Consider the following 19,070-nt stretch of genomic DNA (forward strand, 5'->3'; position numbering starts at 1 on the left):
TGGAGTAAGAGCTAGTATGTTTATTTCTAGGCCTGTCCAGATGAGAAATCAGTGTGAGCACAGCATTGTGATAAGAGTTCCTGTGAAAATAGTAAGGGAGATAATAAGCTAATTAATTAATTAGTATGGGAAGGGTACAACCAACATTTTTGGGTATAGGCCTGATAGCTTATTTAGCTGACCTTACTTCAGGATGTGGTATAATAGGTAGTGTAGAGATTTTTGAATACTCAGGAGTAGGTTCAATTCCTATAGTTCTAGAAATAAGAGGATTTTAACCTCTATTTGTTTACTCTATCAAAGCAATTATTTTGTTAGACATATTTCCTATGTTTGGGGTGGGATGCTGGAAATTAGGACAGGGATTGAGATCTATGCAGAATGCTAGTGTAAGTTGTAGAAATTTTTTCATAGAAGATATATAAGCTGGTCATAGCAGAATTGGGGGTATGCTGTTCAAACTCATAAAAACAGGGTGGTTAAAAGGGTCTTGGTAATGAAATTTGTGGTGCAGAGTTCTGGTGAACATATAGTGTGTAGTGCTCCTAGGAAAACAGTAGTAGGGCATTTATTATGATAATATTCACATAATTCTGCTATAAAGAACAAGGCAAATGAACCTGTGGCATATTTGATGTTGAAGCCCGAGACGAACTCTGACTCTCCTTCCGTTAGATCAAAAGGGGCTTGGTTAGTTTCTGCTAGTGTGAAAATAAACCATATTATGGCTAGGGGCCATGACGGCAGGAGCAGTCAGAGGAATTCTTGCGTTGTGATGACTGCATATAAGTTAAATGAGCCACTTATCAGTAGAATTGATAACAGGATAACAGTTAGGATAACTTCATATGAAATTGTCTGGGCCTCAGCTCATAATGCACCAGTTAATGCATAATTTGAAGTAGATGCTCATCCTGATCATAGAATAGATGGCTGGGCTTGATGTGACTAGTATTAATAGGAGGCCTATATTTAAATTAATTAGAGGATCTGGTATAGGGATGGGAGTTCACAAGAGGAGAATGATAGAAAGGGCCAGGGCTGGAGCAATAATATAAAGGGTAATAGTAGATGTTGAGGGCTGTTAAGAGTTCTTTGGTGAAAAGTTTTACTGCATCAGGGAATGGCTGAAGCAGTCTGTAGGGACCGACATGTTAGGTCCTTTGCATAGTTGTATATAGCCTAAGATTTTTCATTCAATGAGTGTAAAGAATGCTACAGTGATTAGAGTGGGAATAATAAGTAGGAGAAGGTTAATTATAGGCATATTGTTAAGAAGAGGAGTTGAACCTCTGATTATAAAGTTTTAAGTTTTATGCAATTTCCAGGCTCTGCCATCTAAACAAACCTTGTTCTTGGGTAGAGTGTGTGATGATTTATTAGACTGAGATAGCATCATCTATGGGGCGAGGGCGCTTTGTGAAGTGTGCCCTATTTCTCTTGTCCTTTTATATTAGGAGAAGTGTCAAATAGATAGAAACCGACCTGGATTACTCTGGTCTGAATTCAGATCATGTAGGTCTTTAATCATTGAACAAATGAACCCTTAATAGCAGCTACACTATTAGGATGTCGTGATCCAACATCAAGGTCGTAAACCCTATTGTCAATCTGGACTCTAGAATATGCTTGCGCTCTTATCCCTAGGGTAACTTATTCTGTTGATCAAAGTATTGGGTCGATGTATGTTAACTCACTTAGAATTAGTACGTCTTGGTTTAGGTTGTTTGGAGGTTGAATTATGCTCCAAGGTCACCCCAGCCAAAAGTTTTAATGCAGGGGTAGTAGGCTAGGGCCTGTAGCCTTGAGTTTTTATTTGCATTAATAAATCAATGCTCCATAGGATCTTATTTGTTTATATCCGCCTCTTCATGGATAGGTCAATTTCACTGATTAAAGGTAAGAGGCAGCTAAACCCTCGTGTGGCCATAATACAAGTCCCTATTTGGGAAGAAAGTGATGATGGTACCTTTGCACAGTCAGGATACTGTGGTCGTTGACCATGTTGCTAGGCCAGTAGTGTCTCTTATATTGGTAATGCTAGAGGTGATTTTTTGGTAAACAGGCAGGGTAAGATTTGCCGAGTTCCTTTTACTTTTTGTAATCTTTCCTTAGAGCATACCTGTGTTGGATTAACAGTATGAATAATAGGGTGCTTATTCTATTGCTTATTAATTTTAGGCTGTTAACTGTCAGTAGATTATTCTGGTCTGATGTAAGCTTATACAATGGAGAATGTCTTCATGTTACTTATATTATCATTATTGCTTCTATTAAGCAATAGATTAGTCCAATGTGATGTTAGGAGTTCAGTAGAGTGATTACAATTTAAGATGTTAGATATTGAGCTTGAATGCTTTCTTAATTGGTGGGTGCTTTGGGGCCAACTATGGTGGTAACATTTTTTACTCTATATAGGAAGGTTGTTCCCTAGGGTCTAAAGAGCTGTCCCTTTTTAGACTAACAGTTAAACTTACAGGGAGATTAAGTAATTCTGTGGATAAGTTTAAAGTTGAACTAAGATTTTCTCTTGGACAACCAGCTGTCACCAGGCTTGGTAGGCTTGTCACCTCTACTAATAAATCCTCCCACTATTTTGCCACACAGGTGGGTGTGCTCTTTCAGCTCTTCTTGGGTAGCTCGTCTGCTTTTGCGGGGGTTGCCTATGGTTCTCTGTGTAAAGTTATTTCTAGTTAATACATTATGCAGAAGTTATGAGTTTGTTGTTGCTTTTTAATGCTTGATTCAGCTCTTTCATCTTTCCCTTACGGTACTGTATCTATTGCGCCAGGGTAAACATTTCTATCGCCTATAGTTTTATCTAAGGTAAATGGTTTAATTAAGATGATTTGATAATACTTTTAGTGAGGTTTGGGGCTAGAGTTGGCTTAAAGCCATGTTACAACTTATCTCCTCTGTATGTGTGCAGAGAATTTTTAGTAATAGTAATTTCTAGAGTAATATTTGAGGAGGGTGATGGACAGTGTGTGTGTGCTTCATGGCCTTATTCAACCAAGCACTCTGCTCTTGGTTTACTGATAAATCCTCCTGGAGGTCTTAGGTTTCACAAAGGTCGTCGTGAGATTTTCTGGATATAGAAAATGTAGCCCATTTCTTGCCATCTCACAAGCTACACCTTGACCTAACATTTTTATGTGTATACTTGTGCTTACTCTATAACCTTTTTAGGGTTTGCTGAAGATGGCAGTATACAGGCTGGGGGCAAGAGGCGGTGAGATGTATCAGGGTTTATTACAGAGCAGGCTCCTCTAGAGGAATATAAAGCACCGACAAGTCCTCTGAGCTTTAAACTGTTGCTTGTAGTATTCTGGCAAATGGTTTTGTTAATACAATTATTAGAGTTTAGGGCTAAGCATAGTTGGGTGCCTAATCCCAGTTTGGGTCTTAGCTATTGTGTCTTCAGGATATTAAAGCCACTTTCATAGTATATTTTATTTCAGCTGGAGTTTTTTACAACTTAGATGGAGTTTAGCTTTATGGAGGGTAGACCCTAAACACTCTTTACACTGAGTTCTATTAGCTTGGGTTAATGGCATGGCCGAAGTGGCTGGCACAAAACTGACTAACTCTGAATATCAGTATACCTTAAACTTTTGTTTATCATTAAAGATTTATCACTGCCGTTTCCCATGAGGGCATGGTTGAGCGAGGTGTTTTGAGCTGCATTAGTGCATGCCTGATACCTGCTCCTTTTGATCCGAGTGATTTAGAGGGCATTTTCACTGGGGCCGGGACGCTTGCATGTGTAATCTTACTAATGGCTAACAGAAAGGCCGGGACAAAACCTATCTGTTTATGGTGTTGTGTGGACCCATCTAGACATTTTCAGTGTCTTGCTTTGAATAATTATGCTACATTAACTGCATACTTAAGTGTAAAATTAAAATATGAAAAAGAGAGATGTATAAATAGTCGTTTACATTTCTGGGAATTCAGAGCCTTTAAAGTTGAATTGGCAGACGTTTGGCTAAGAGGGTTACTCATAATTAGAGTATAATTGGTTCAGGGCACAATATATGGAGTAGTGCTTTCAGAGGGATATGCTCAAGGTATTATATTAGTATTAGGGTGGAAATTTAGTTATTATAATTATATAAAATGGAGGCTTGATTTAGTAGGAGGGTCTTAGGATTTTTAGAAAAATGCAGCAATTGAGGGGTAGCTGTTGGAGTAGTCATGATTAAAATATTATTTCTGGGCTCTGACTGGGCTACATTTTAGTCTCTTGTTTGGGGGTTTGGCAAGGGTACATTTGCCTACGTTGATGGTAAAGTCAGAGTTGGGGGAGGGGACTTGCAGATTTAATCGGAAACAGTTCTTGAAAGTGAGCGTACGTGCATGAGCGTACGTATCTATTGATTAATTGTTATGTCCTTCAAGCATGAATTAATTGGCACTTGATGGTTATTATGCTAGCTTGGAATATTCAATATAAACTCAGCTTCTACAATTGATTTGGCAGGAATAAAATCCAAGTTCACCTATAGCGGATTCGGAGGGGACCAGCCTTCCACGATGGTGAGTGATAGCATCCCCCAAATTTGGTAAAAAATACCAAATGCATGACAGTGCTCCTGTGACTGGTTAATAGGGTGGTAGTCACTAGCCCATTGAGATGTCTTATTTAAGGGGAATGTGTGGACGATCTTGTTTTATGGCCCTGAGTAAGAACCAGATGCCAGGTATAGCTTCAGGATAGTCACCCCCAAGTGTTATGGGCCTGGAGCCCATATGATGCCCATATGAATATACCATTTGGGTGAAAAAGTACATGTTCTTCAAATAAATGTAGGTTCTGATTTGCTCTATGAGAATTTCCCAGAACAGATCAATGAGGAACTGAACGAGAAATTGTTCCTACTGATTCAGGTGGGTGCCACTGTGTACTGTATACTCTGCTTAATTTCCAAGACAGGGAGGCTGACGGCAAATACACTCTAGCCAGCCTTAGACTGAGTGGTCTAGAGCAAAGAAGGTGGGAAGCATATGTGTTGAAATGATGGCATCTAACTGCAGGTCTCGTTAACAGATTTAAAATGCAAGCATCTTGACAGAGGTCAGAAGCCAAGATTCTTTTCAAAAGGAGATACGTTCAGACATTCCCCTCTGCTGTTGGAAGTGTAAGCTAACATTGAAACATGGGCAGTAATGAAATTCTCTGGTAAAGAATTATACCTAATTTATGAAACAGCTCCTGTATCAGTGATACAAAAGCAGGCTGGGGAAGAGAACAGAATGGCTTTTGTTTCTTACACAATAGCTGTAACACTAACAGCTGCCGGGCCTCACACATCACCTTTCTAACTGCTAAATACACAAAGTGGCCGCCTCCGGTGTCAAGAGCCAGCAACCAGTACCAGTGATGGTGGGTGTCTCCGGAGAATGACTGGGCATCACAATGATTCACAGTCAACCCAATTTTGTGCCCAGGTTTTAATTATAAACATATCCATTGCCAGGTATGATGAAGTCCTCTGACCTGAAAAAATCATGTTTTCCTTTTATTAGTATAGATGGTTTTTAAGTGCCCTGAAAAAAAAATTCTTCCTAGCCTGGACACCCCTTTCAGTGACAACTGTAAATGAAGACAGCTTCTGCTGCTTTGTGAAGGGTTTGTTCTGCACAGAAGCAGGAAGCTCAGGTTATTTTTTAATGAAGGCAGAATATTTTCTTCCTTTATGTTCCTTCAAGCTGCAAGTTTTCATGGGAAAGAAAAACAGATCGCAAGATCCTGAGTCAAGCCAGCTTTTCCTTTTCTCCCTCTGAACATCTGCCAAAAAATGTCCCATGCATTGGAGAGCCTGTTTGGGGTCTGATTTCCTTCATAGTAAACTAAAAATAAAAGCCCTAGCTCTTGACTCATATTTTATAGACAGAAATTAAATGATCCTCGTAATGGAAAATTATTTCAAAGATTAAATAGGGTGGATTGTAAGCTATTTACCTACCTACCATACCGGGAATAATATGGATGGGAAATCCAATTCTTATCTCCACATCCTTTCAAGGCATTTCTATTTTTCTAATGGCATTAGGTTAGCATTTTTGGCAAAGGGATGATTTTAAGTGTAGATTTCAACAAGTACCCCGGCAAGATAAAACAAACCATACATCATGGTGTATAAGCAAACTTTTAAGGCTAGAAGAAATATTTCTTAAAGTTGATGTCAACTCTCATAATGAGTTTAAAGTACAAAGCATAAATTCCATTGCTTAGGCAGGAAAGGAAGGAATGATAATATATGATACTCTGTTAGGAAATTCTAGAGTTGAGCTTGGGGGCTGGAGGGCGGGGGAAATGCAGAGGATTCGGAGGTCAGATGGGAGGGGACGTGGGCTGAGATGAGAAAATAGGGAATAGAAATGAGCAAATGTTTACATTTTAACCTCTTTATAATTTCCTATGAGCTTCTGAAACGGAACACTGTACATGTGAGTAGCTGAGTCACTAGAGGAGTTTGTGCTTGCTTTTATCCATTTGTTTGGTTGCCTGCCACCCTCCCACTAGACTATTAACTCCTAGAGGTCAGGAACTACGTCTTTGTTTTTTGAGCATTTGCTTTATTTCAGGTGAACAGTCTCTGCCATGCATTTTGGGGCATTTGGTAAGTGGCAAAAGAAAAGATACATCAACTTTGTGTTTCATGGACCCTTTTAAATGGTGTTGACATAATTTCTGTATTCAAAATTATTTTAGTTGGTTCATTTCCATTTGCTTAAATGGCCAAATGAATAATCTTGATGTAATTATTACTACTTAGGATTAAATTTCATCTTTTTAGTAAAAATGATGTTGATGTGCACAGCCAATTGAGTTTATGTCATGATTCACATACATTTGTCAAGAGAACTTAAGTACATAGTTTTGAGTTTTAGGCACATTTGTTAACTGTTTTGTGTGTATAGAGAAAATTAGTCAAATATAATTTCATCTGCTATACATAGACCCGAGTTCCGTTTTTCCGCATGTAGTTTGGTTTCTCTTCTGCACTTAGAATGATTTAGAATGGCTACAGAAGCATTACTGAAACTCAATTTTAATAATGACTCAAAATCAGGAGTTATTAAAACAATAAATAGGCCGATAAACTAGAAAGCAATAAAAAGAAATACAAATGATTTGACATAATAAATACAAGGTTCATACTAAAATGGAGCATGATGATATCTATGGTGAATTTTTTCTTATCATAGCATTTCTTTTGAAGGTTACATTCAACCTCTGGGATCATTAGACTGGGTGTCATTAGCTTGGTGGCAAGGTTTGGGCTTGTTTTCTTAATTTTGCCACTGGTTGAAATTCGGAGCCTCTTTTTCCTAAATATCAGTTTCCTTGGGTGAAAAATGGAAGTAAATTACATGAACCTCTGCTTTCCTCCGCTGGCAAACATGGGAACCATTCTTTAAAAAATGTCTACAAATACTTTGGGCTTTTCAGGCAAAGATGTTACACAAGGTAAAATTGCAGATCCTCTTTCCCATCTGCAATATGAAAGGCAAATCTTTGAAAAACACGTTTGAAAAGGGCAAAACAATGAGCTCAATTTTCAGCTCACACCCATGTGTGTATACATCTTTTCTTACAGAAAGCTTCCAAAGACTTCAAAGGGAGCTCTGTCCATACAAGAAAATGAAAGATGGAGAGATTCAAACCCATTAGAAATAAAATTTCTGAAATCCTTAATAAGCCTACTTTTGCTTTATAAATGTAATTTTTCTTCTGCTTCTCTATATCTCTTTTCTCCTTGATAAACTCTGTTTTCTTAGTTTGAGCAAAACAAATGATGACAGATTCACAGTGGTACAAATATTAGTATAGAGTTCTAAGTTCAAAGTTCAAACTGACCTCTTTGAGGCAAAGTATTGCAATATTACAAATAAATAAAGGGTAGTGGGGTATAGACAGTTTAAATAGAGCCAATCAGTTGGAATCTCTTCCACAGGCATAAAATGCAATTTCAAAAAGCCTTTCTACTAAAATACTTTAAAATTTCAAAAGTATGATATGAATACCAACAGCTCTGTCCCACAGAGTGTAAGTCTGTTGAGGTCATGCTGTGGTTTCAAAACTTGTTTTATGAAGGATTCACTTAACTTTCCTCTCAGTTGAGGGTACTGGGAAGCTCAGAACAGGTTCGTAGCTCCAGCACTTCAGAAAAAATATAAACTGTTCTGCCTGTGGTATCCGCTGAGGGTCATGATGACTCTAGGATGCTGGCTTTTTTCTTAACACTAGACAGAATACTTAAAATCATGCAGCAGGGAGCAAAGAGTGGGCCATGGTGGCCTCTATGATTCAATGCATAACTTTCTTTGACTTGCATTTTTCTTATATTTCTCTTACCAACTCCATCTGTCTCAATCGCTCATATGCCCACATTCCCTAAATGGACAATATCATTATTTTGCATATTTTTAAAAGTTAAAATTATTGCCACCCTATGACATTCAGTTGTGGCCATTCTTAAACATTTATATTAGAAAACTTATTTGGAATCTAAGTTGAGGGACTTTACTGGATTTCATAATTTTAGGGTGCACTTTTTTTTAATGCTAGCATTCCTGAAATTAGCCCTACAGGCAACAGGACTTCAACAGTAGCACTCAGCCAGACAGTAGCAGTGACATAGTTGTCCTTACCTGTGCATGGGTGCTTGGCCATAGCTGTTCATTGTCATCACGTCAAGAGAGTCATGTGCATTATATGCACCACATGTGCTGAGTTTAAGTGCTCCTGACAATGTCTTCAAAAAGATTACAGCATGATTTGGCACTGAAATGAATACTTATTGTTGTGTTCCCATAAAGGCCCAGAAACTGAGCAGCAAGGCACAAATTTGATACTAGTGAAGCAAATGTTAGTCATTGGAGGAATGGATGTAATTCCATGTTTTCTTGCAATGCAACAATTGAGTGCTTTTCAGGAGCAAAATAAAAGATGACAAGGAGATGAAGCTGTGTTACATTCTGTTACTGAGACACATGCAAAAAAATTTTCCACATCACCCAGCAAACAATGCAATTGAAGGGAACATAAATTGCCTTCCCTCTCTGAATAGATGAAAGAAATTTCAAAGCACTAAGACTTATATGACTGATTCATATGCTGTTCAGGACTCTCATTTAGACATTGTGTTACAATTTAATTGGCTGAATTTTTCTTAATAGTACATAAAATAAAGCTACATCTTATAATTGATGGCAACTTAGATTTGACGAATTAGGTGGTTAATTCACTTGTTTCCAATTAAATAATAGCCCCCAAACAAGTAGCTCATGTGATTATTAAAATACGATTGCTGGGCCGGGCGCGGTGGCTCACGCCTGTAATCCCAGCACTTTGGGAGGCCGAGGCGGGTGGATCACGAGGTCAACAGATCGAGACCATCCTGGTCAACATGTTGAAACCCCGTCTCTACTAAAACTACAAAAAATGAGCTGGGCATGGTGGCGTGTGCCTGTAATCCCAGCTACTCAGGAGGCTGAGGCAGGAGAATTGCCTGAACCCAGGAGGCGGAGGTTGCGGTGAGACGAGATCGTGCCATTGCACTCCAGCCTGGATAACAAAAGCGAAACTCTGTCAAAAAAAAAAAAAAAAAATACGATTGTCTTTATGCAATACAGAAACATCAACAAGGGAGATCCACTGTTGGCTTTTCAGAGACACTGAAATTCATTAATCCCTAATATAAGGCACATTAGCGCACGAACCAAGATAACCTCAAATGGCTCCATGCCTCTCCTTTGCCACCTTAAGTAATGTCAAGTATTCAGAAATGTCCTCTGGGTTTCTGCAACATTCTACTCGAATCCTATCTGGTATGTGTCAGCTAGCTGGCACCCCAGGTTTCATTCTCAACACAGGGTCAGCCATAAACTGGAGAAATGACTTCTCTGGGAGTAAGCACGCAAGGAAAGGCAGGAATAAACTAAATCCGTGGCAGAAAAATGGTTTATAGAACCAATTGCCTGACTTGCACTGTTGTACAAGCAATAATTAGCACTACCTAACAGATGCAGCTCTTTAACAAGCTAAAAACATCCAGTTACCTAATCATTCTCAAGCTCTATATCCCCATGAAAGAACTACTTCTACTGGAATAAAATGAGGGCATGAGCTGAAAGGTTTGGGAAACATATTCAAACATAATGGAAGGCATTCTTCCTATTAAATGGTATCCTTCTGAAATGATGGCATTTTCATATAGTTATTAGAGAAGAAAAATTATCTTCCATGTATTAAACTTAAAACTACATTAAGAGGAAAAACAAACAAACCAACCCTTACTTCCTCTACATTCTCTCAGAACACTTGTAATGCCAAATGTGTGAGTTTTTTCCCACACTGACCCATGCTCTGCCACCAGCAGGGTGTCTGTCCTACGATTCAATTCCATGCTGACACTGTCTACCTGGGCTCAGTCCCACAAGGCTGCTTCCTGTACCCCTACTTCAAAGGCCAATCACAAGTCCATGTTGCCACCTGTGCTTCTGACCGACTGTCAACTGGAGGTTCCCATGACCCCTGCTTAGGTTTGACAATTTGATAGAACAGTTTGCTTATTGGATTACTGGCCATTATAAAAGGGTCAGACTCAGGAACAGCTGGCTACACAGGGCATGGCAGGGGGAGTAGCACAGAGCCTCCATGTGGTTTCCAGATGTGTCACCCTCTCAGCACCTCCGGGTGTTTACCACCCGAGAAGTTCTCCTAACCGCTTTGGTTAGGGTTTTATGGAGGCTTCATCACACAGGCACAATTGATGAAATCATTGGCCGCTGGTGGTTGAACTCAACCTCCAGCTCCTCGCCTCTCCCTGGAGGTTGGGGGGTATACCTGAAAGCTCCAACCCTGTATGACATGGTTGGTTCTCCTGGCAACCAGGCCCCTTCCTTAGGGACTTTCCAAAAATCATCTTGTCAATATACAATCTCAGGTGTTGTTGAAAGGAGCTTGTAATGAATAACAAAAGATGCTCCTCTCACCTTTATTGCACCAGAGTTTTGTCAGGGGTAAGGAACAAAAACCAAATAATGTAACAAAAGATGTTTCTGTTGCTTTTATCATTTAGGAAGTTACAAGGGTTTCAGGAGCTGTGGCCAGGAACTGAGGACAAAGACGAAATATATATATTTTAATTATATCACAATATCATAGCATATATACATAAGTTTATAATATAGAGTTTGATTGTGAATGTCTTAATGAGCTTAAAAATCAGACAAAAATATTAACTAATCTGTGGTAAATTTATTCTAAGATTTTTGTGAATTAAAAAAAGTTGTATTGTTGGTTGTTTCCCATCCTAAAAACAGTAAGAGGAAGGTTTATGGAGAACATGTGGGGCATCATCTTACTAAGTACTATTTGCTTAAAAGAAAGAGGATTTCAGGTCATTTTTCTCTTTCCAACCCATCTCATAAATGGGGGGATATATATCAGAGATGCATGAACAGTTGCTACTTAGCCATACACTTTAAAATATTTTATACTTAATATCCTGAAAGCAGGCTGGAATCTGCCCTTATTCCTATAGAAATAACTTAGCAAAGCGTTCCTATACCAAAGAGTCATGTCTCCAACTAGAAAAGCAACTCTGGAAAAGAAAATGTTTGGATGAAATCAGTATTCTAGTGTCAAAGAACAAAATTTAGTTTCACAGATCTGATTGACTTTTTTTTAACAGTTCATGAACTGGGCAGCATCCAACCTACAAAACAGAAAGCTACACAGGGTGAGTAAGTTTTATCAGCAGTAAAAAAATGGAGGAACACAGTAACAATGAACAAGTAGTGGACTGCTCATTTCAATATTACTTTCCTTAGAGAGATGTAAGTGAAATCTTGTTGGCTTAATGGAATTTAAATATCACCTCTCTCTTGATTTCTCAGAAGGTCAGATATTTCAAGCAAATAACCTAGTTTCAGATTGGTAAAGCGGAACTTTAGCACAACTGACTCCATTTTGGGCCCACTATCTTTATCATTAGAAACAAGGACAGTCTAACTTGCTAGTGGCGAAGGCAACTGAATGTTTGAAGCAATTCTGAGGGCATTGAGATAACCTATTCAGTATTCTGATGTCTGAAATTCTACTACCATAACTTTAGCAGAGCTTAATTCAAGAAGTTTAATTTGACAGATACATAGGAGGCATCTACCAGATGCCAACCACTGGTCTAAATGCTGAGGTGTGAATGAGGCATGATTCTTTAAGGAATTCTCATTAGGTTTGGGGACAGAAAAGCAAACAAACAAAATGCAGGACATGTGACAAAGACAGTGTTATCAGGAAGCTATTGCTGTGTAAGAAACCAAGCCAAAATGCAGTGGGTTAAACAAGTATGTTTCCACTTGGCTCACAGTTCTGTAGGCTGTGCTCACCTAAGAAGTTTTCCTGAACTCCGCTGGTGTATTAGTCTGTTTCACACTGCTGATAAAGACATACTCGAGACTGGGCAATTTACAAAAGAAAGAGGTTTAATTGTACTTAACAGTTCCATGTGGCCGGGGAAGGTCTCACAAACATGGCAGAGGGTGAAAGACACTTCTTACATGGCAGCGGCAAGACAAAATGAGGAAGAAGCAGAAGCAAAAACCCCTGATAAGCCCATCAGCCCCCATGATTCAATGACCTCTCCCTGGGTCCCTCCCACAACACATGGGAATTCTGGGAGATACCATTCAAGTTGAGATTTGGGGAGGGACACAGCCAAACCATATCAGCTGAAACCATGGAATCAGCTGAAGTTTAACTGGTCTAGGATAGCAGTAAAAGTCATGTAAGGCAGCTTCAAGAAAGTGACAATGGAGCCAAATTTAGCAGAATCAATGGGATATTTTCAGGTGAACAAAAGGGAACAAGTTTCTGGATAAGAGGGAAAAGCCAGGGCAAGGATTTGGAAGAATGACTCACCCACCGACCCATAAGTCAGTCTCCATGAATGGATTTGCAGATTATGTTCTGAGAGCAACCTTTGAAAGGAGAAGGCTGCATGCTCACTCAGAGACAATACGAGAAGCAGACACAGAGGGGGACACATGGGAGGAGGAGGAGTTTGGATGGAAGGCTGGGAGGGTCAGCTGATGGCCAACTGCATCCACATCACCACCTCCCATCAGACAACATTACTTGGTAAATCTCTGCACACAGAATAAGATGAGAACTTTTGTTCCTCCGGGGAATATGCTGTTTGCTTAGGCCCAGTAAGTTAAGTGACTATTTGCTCTGCTAGCTTAGGCCTCTGGTTCATTTGCTAGAAAACCCACAGCAGTGGCAGAAAACTCATTTTTCTGAGAAGCTGGGTCCAAGTGAGTGCTGTTTCCACAGAGACAACTTTTATTTCTTTCATATATATATATATATATATATATATATATATATACATACATATAATTGCACTTTAGGTTCTGGGGTACATGTGCAGATCATGCAGGATTGTTGCGTAGGTACATACATGGCGATGTGGTTTGCTGCCTCCATCCCCCCATCACCTTTATCTAGCATTTCTCCCCATGTTATCCCTTCCTACCCCCTCCTCGCTGTAACTCCCCTAGTCCCCCCCAACAGACCCCAGTGTGTGATGCTCCCCTCCCTGTGTCCATGTGTTCCCATTGTTCAACACTGGCCTATGAGTGAGAGAACATGCAGTGTTTGTTTTTCTGTTCAGTTTGCTGAGAATGATGGTTTCCAGATTCATCCATGTCCCTACAAAGACACGAACTCATCGTTTTTTATGGCTTCATAGTATTTTATGGTGTATATGTGCCACATTTTCCTTGTCCAGTCTATCATCGATGGGCATTTGGGTTGGGTCCAGGCCTTTGCTATTGTAAACAGTGCCACAATGAACATACGTGTGCATGTGTCTTTATAATAGAATGATTTATAATCCTTTGGATATATATCCAGTAATGGGATTGCTGGGTCAAATGGTATTTCTATTTCTAGGTCCTTGAGGAATCACCACACTGTCTTCCACAACCACACTGTCTTCCACAATAAACTAATTTACACTCCCACTACCAGTGTAAAAGTGTTCCTATTTCTCCACATCCTCTCCAGCATCTGTTGTCTCCAGATTTTTTAATGATCGCCATTCTAACTGGTGTGAGACGGTATCTCAATGTCGTTTTGATTTGCATTTCTCTAATGATCAGTGATGATGAGTAATTTTTCATATGTTTGTTGACCTTATATATGTCTTCTTTTGAAAAGTGTCTGTTCATGTCCTTCACCTACTTTTTGAATGAGTTTGTTTTTTTCTGGTAAATCTGTTTTAGTACTTTGTAGATTCTGGATATTAGCCCTTTGTCAGATGGGTAGATTGCAAACATTTTTTCCCATTCTGTTGCTTGCCGGATCACTCCAATGATTGTTTCTTTTGCTGTAGAGAAGCTCTGGAGTTTAATTAGATCCCATTTGTCTATTTTGGCTTTTGTTGCCAATGCTTTTGGTGTTTTAGTCATGAAGTCCTTGCCTATGCCTATGTCCTGAATGGTTTTGCCTAGGTTTTCTTGCAGGGTTTTTATGGTGTTAGGTCTTATGTTTAAGTCTTTAATCCATCTGGAGTTAATTTTAGTGTAAGGTATCAGGAAAGGGTCTAACTTTAGCTGTCTGCACATGGCTAGCCAGTTTTCCCAACACCGTTTATTAAACAGGGAATCCTTTCCCCATTGCTTGTTTCCGTCAGGTTTGTCAAAGATAAGGTGGTTGTAGATGTGTAGCATTGCCTCCAAGGCCTCTGTTCTGTTCCATTGGTCTATATCTCTGTTTTGGTACCAGTACCATGCTGTTTGGATTACTGTAGCCTTATAATACAGTTTGAAGTCAGATAGCATGATGCCTCCAGCTTTGTTCTTTTTGCTTAGGATTGTCTTGGCTATGTGGGCTCTCTTTTGGGTCCATATGAAGTTTAAGGTGGTTTTTTCCAGTTCTGTGAAGAAGGTCATAGGTAGCTTGATGGGGACGGCATTGAATCTATAAACTACTCTGGACAGTATGGCCATTTTCACAATACTGATTCTTCCTAACCACAAGCATTGAATGTTTTTTCATCTATTTTTGTCCTCTCTTATTTCCTTGAGCAGTGGTTTGTAAAGGTCCTTTACATCCTTTGTTAGTTGTATTCCTACGTATTATTTTATTCTCTTTGTAGCAATTGTGAATGGCAGTTCATTCTTGATTTGGCCCTTTTTTAGTCTGCTATTGGTGTATAGGGATGCTTATGATTTCTACACATTGATTTTGTATCCTGAGACTTTGCTGAAGTTGCTTATCAGTTTAAGGAGATTTTGAGCTGAGATGCTGGGGTCTTCTAAATATACAATCATGTCATCTGCAAATAGAGACAATCTGACCTCCCCCTTTCCTAATTGAATACCCTTTATTTCTTTTTCTTGCCTGATTTCTCTGGCTAGACCTTAAATTACTATATTAAATAGGAGTGGTGAGAGAGGGCATCCTTGTCTAGTGCCAGATTTCAAAGGGAATGCTTCCAGTTTTTGCCCATTCAGTATGATATTGACTGTGGGTTTGTCGTAAATAGCTTTTATTATTTTAGATACGTTCCATCAATACCTAGTTTCTTGAGAGTTTTTAGCATAAAGGCTGTTGAATTTTGTCGAAGGCCTTCTCTGCCTCTATTGAGATCATCATATGGTTTTTGTCTTTGGTTCTGTTTATGTGGTGAATTATGTTTATAGACTTGTGTATGTTGAACCCGCCTTGCATCCCAAGGATGAAGCCTACTTGATCGTGATGGATAGAGCTTTTTGATGTGCTGTTGCAGTAGGTTTGCCAGTATTTTATTGAAGATTTTTGCATCTATGTTCATCATGGATGTTGGCCTGAGGTTTTCTTTTTTGTTTGAGTCTCTGCTGGGTTTTGGTATCAGGATGATGTTGGTCTCATAAAATTATTTGGGAAGGATTCCTTCTTTTTGGATTCTTTGGAATAGTTTCAGAAGGAGTGGTACCAGCTCCTCTCTGTAGGTCTGGTAGAATTTGGCTGTGAACCCATCTGGACCTGGGCTTTTTTTGGTTGGTAGGCTATTACTGGCTGCCTCAACTTCAGTTCTTGTTATTGGTCTATTCAGGGTTTTGACTTCTTCCTGGTTTAGGCTTGGGAGGGTGCAAGTGTCCAGGAATTTATCCATTTCTTCCAGGTTTACTGGTTTATGTGAATAGAGTTGTTTGTAGTAATCTCTGATGGTAGTTTCTATTTCTGTGGAATCGGTGGTGATATCCCCTTTATCCTTTTTTATTGCATATATTTGATTCTTCTCTCTTTTCTTTTTTATTAATCTGGCTAGTGGTCTGCCTATTTTGTTGATCTTTTCAAAAAACCAGCTCCTGGATTTATTGATTTTTGAAGAGCTTTTTTGTGTCTCTATCTCCCACAGTTCTGCTCTGATCTTAAGTTATTTCTTGTTTTCTGCTGGCTTTTGAGTTTTGTTTTTTTTTTTTTTTTTTNTAATCTTCCTCCTCTAACTCTTTCAATTTTGATGATAGGGTGTCAATTTCAGATCTTTCCTTGCTTCTCATGTGTGCCTTTATTGCTATAAATTTCCTTCTACACACTGCTTTAAATGTTTCCCAGAAATTCTGGTATGTTGTGTATTCGTTCTCGTTGGTTTCAAAGAACATCTTTATTTCTGCCTTCATTTCATTGTTTATCCAGTCGACATTCAAGATCCAGTTGTTCAGTTTCCGTGAAGTTGTGCAGTTCTGAGTTAGTTTCTTAATCCTGAGATCTAATTTGATTGCACTGTGGTCTGAGAGACTGTTTGTTATGATTTCTCTTCCTTTGCATTTGCCAAGGAGTGATTTACTTCCAATTATGTGGTCCATTTTAGAGTGGGTGCAATATGGTGCTGAGAAGAATGTATATTCTGTGGATTTGGGGTGGAGAGTTCTGTAGATGTCTATTAGGTTTGCTTGGTCCAGATCTGAGTTCAAGTCCTGGATATCCTTGTTAACTTTCTGTCTTGTTGATCTGTCTAATATTGACAATGGAGTGTTAAAGTCTCCCACTATTATTGTGTGGGAGTCTAAGTCTCTTTGTAAGTCATTAAGAACTTGCTTTATGTATCTAGGTGCTCCTGTATTGGGTGTGTATATATTTGGGATCATTAGTTCTTCTTGTTGCATTGATCCTTTTACCATTATATAATGCCCTTTTTTGTCTCTTTTGATCTTTGTTGGTTTAAAGTTTATTTTAACAGAGACTAGGATTGCAACTCCTGCTTTTTTTTTTTCTCTCCATTTGCTTGATAAATCTTCCTCTATCCCTTTGAGTCTATGTGTGTCCTTGCACTTGAGATGGGTTTTGACTTTTTATCCAATTTGCCAGTCTATGTCTTTTGATTGTGGCATTTAGTCCATTTACATTTAAGGTTAATATTGTTATGTGTGAATTTGATCCTGCCATTTTGATGCTAGCTGGTTGTTTTGCCCATTAGTTGACACAGTTTCTTCATTGTATCAATGCTCTTTACCACTTGGTATGTTTTTGGAGTTGCTGGTACTGGTTGTTCCTTTCTATGTTTATTGCATCTCTCAGGAGCTCTTGTAAGGCACACCTGGTAGTGACGAAATCTCTGAGCAATTGCTTGTTCGTAAAGGATTTTATTTCTCCTTCACTTATAAAGCTTAGTTTGGCTGGATATGAAATTCTAGGTTGAAAGTTCTTTTCTTTAAGGATGTTGAATATTGGCCCCCACTCTCTTCTGACTTGTAGGGTTTCTGCCAAGAGATCTACTGTGAGTCTGATGGGCTTCCCTTTGTGAGTAACCCAACCTTTCTCTCTGGCTGCCCTTAGCATTTTTTCCTCATTTCAACCCTGGTGAATCTGACAATTACGTGCCTTGGGGTTGCTCTTCTTGAGGAATATCTTTATGGTGTTCTCTCCACCGATACAACTTTCAATCTTGCTATCTTGCCACCATTTTCACTCCTGGATATTTATTTCACATTTATTTTCACTCCTAGATATTTTCAACACACACGTGTCCTGTAAGCAAGCTAACATGCACAACTCTATTTTAAATTTCTAATGTGTGCCTCCATGCACATTTTTATTCTTTCAATTAGGCTCACTATTTCTCTTGACATCCAATTGTATCTCTGATTTAGTCTGAAGAAATTAAGCATATCTCTTTCATCTCAATGCAAACAATGGTTTGTATTCTTTTTCACATGACTTTAAAATTCTGTACACCAAAAGGCTCGCTGGGCTTTTGTAAAAGCAATGCACAATGATTGTTTTGAAAGAATAAGCCTTTCTGAAAATTCCTACAGAGTATGCTAAGGCTACAAAGTTCAAAGGAATTTGGTCAGATTCAATGGAATGGCCTCTTGGTTCAAGTGAAGGACTTGGAGGGAGGAATAAAACAATCCAGCTTCTTTTTAAATAGAAATGAAAAGATAGCTAAGCAGAAACCTCAACAGGAAGGAAGCTGAAATACAACAAATGGGAGTGGCCACTGCTGAACACAAGTTAGAGACACATTTTAATAAAACACACAAGGCTAATTTTAGTCATTCAGATACCTCACATCAGATCAGGGAAAATAAAGATCTAAGTCTTTACTGCTAATTCTTAGGAAAATGAAAATCCCATCCCATGGAAAAAAAGTGGTACAGAAAATTCCCACTGTTTTTCTTCTCATTCTTTGAATCAATTCCTGATTATTTTGACAGCACTTTTTAAAAACATTAATTTTTCTATGCTCTCAAATAGAAACTTTTCCAAAACAATATTCAAAATATCTGAAGTAGTTATGAAAATAAAAATAATAAAACCCCAAATGAAGCAAACAGTAATAACAATTCTGCTGTAATTAATCAGCACAAAAGGCTTCTCCATGCCCAGAAGTCCTGGCGTCCTGGCAGGGGAGCAGGTTGCTGCTCATCAGGGTGACACCTATGTGATGACAGCTGTGACTTTCAGGGCGTCTGAGACTCCAAATACAAAACCAAACAGGAGTCCTTGGGAAATTTTCCCTTTTGCTCACTCTGTGTATATTCAAACACAAACTATTTTCAAA

At 38.9% G+C, this 19,070-nt stretch overlaps 1 protein-coding gene and 1 long non-coding RNA gene across 5 annotated transcripts in view; one reads left to right on the forward strand and one right to left on the reverse strand.

The window, feature by feature from the left end:
* The window catches only part of LOC119473124, a 7,087-nt gene extending 1,429 nt beyond the window's left edge, over nt 1-5,658 (forward strand). Inside the window, exons 2-3 of the long non-coding RNA XR_005202319.1 lie at nt 4,484-4,539; nt 5,051-5,658. This is a non-coding gene — a long non-coding RNA (uncharacterized LOC119473124). The remainder of the gene's footprint in view (nt 1-4,483; nt 4,540-5,050) is intronic.
* Nucleotides 1-19,070, reverse strand: part of CFAP61 (cilia and flagella associated protein 61) — a 302,253-nt gene that overhangs the window by 136,285 nt on the left and 146,898 nt on the right. The gene's annotated exons all lie outside the window — the stretch shown is intronic.

The sequence above is a fragment of the Cebus imitator genome, unplaced genomic scaffold (genome assembly GCF_001604975.1).
Source record: "Cebus imitator isolate Cc_AM_T3 unplaced genomic scaffold, Cebus_imitator-1.0 Scaffold134, whole genome shotgun sequence".
In the NCBI taxonomy this organism is placed as follows: Eukaryota; Metazoa; Chordata; class Mammalia; order Primates; family Cebidae; genus Cebus; species Cebus imitator.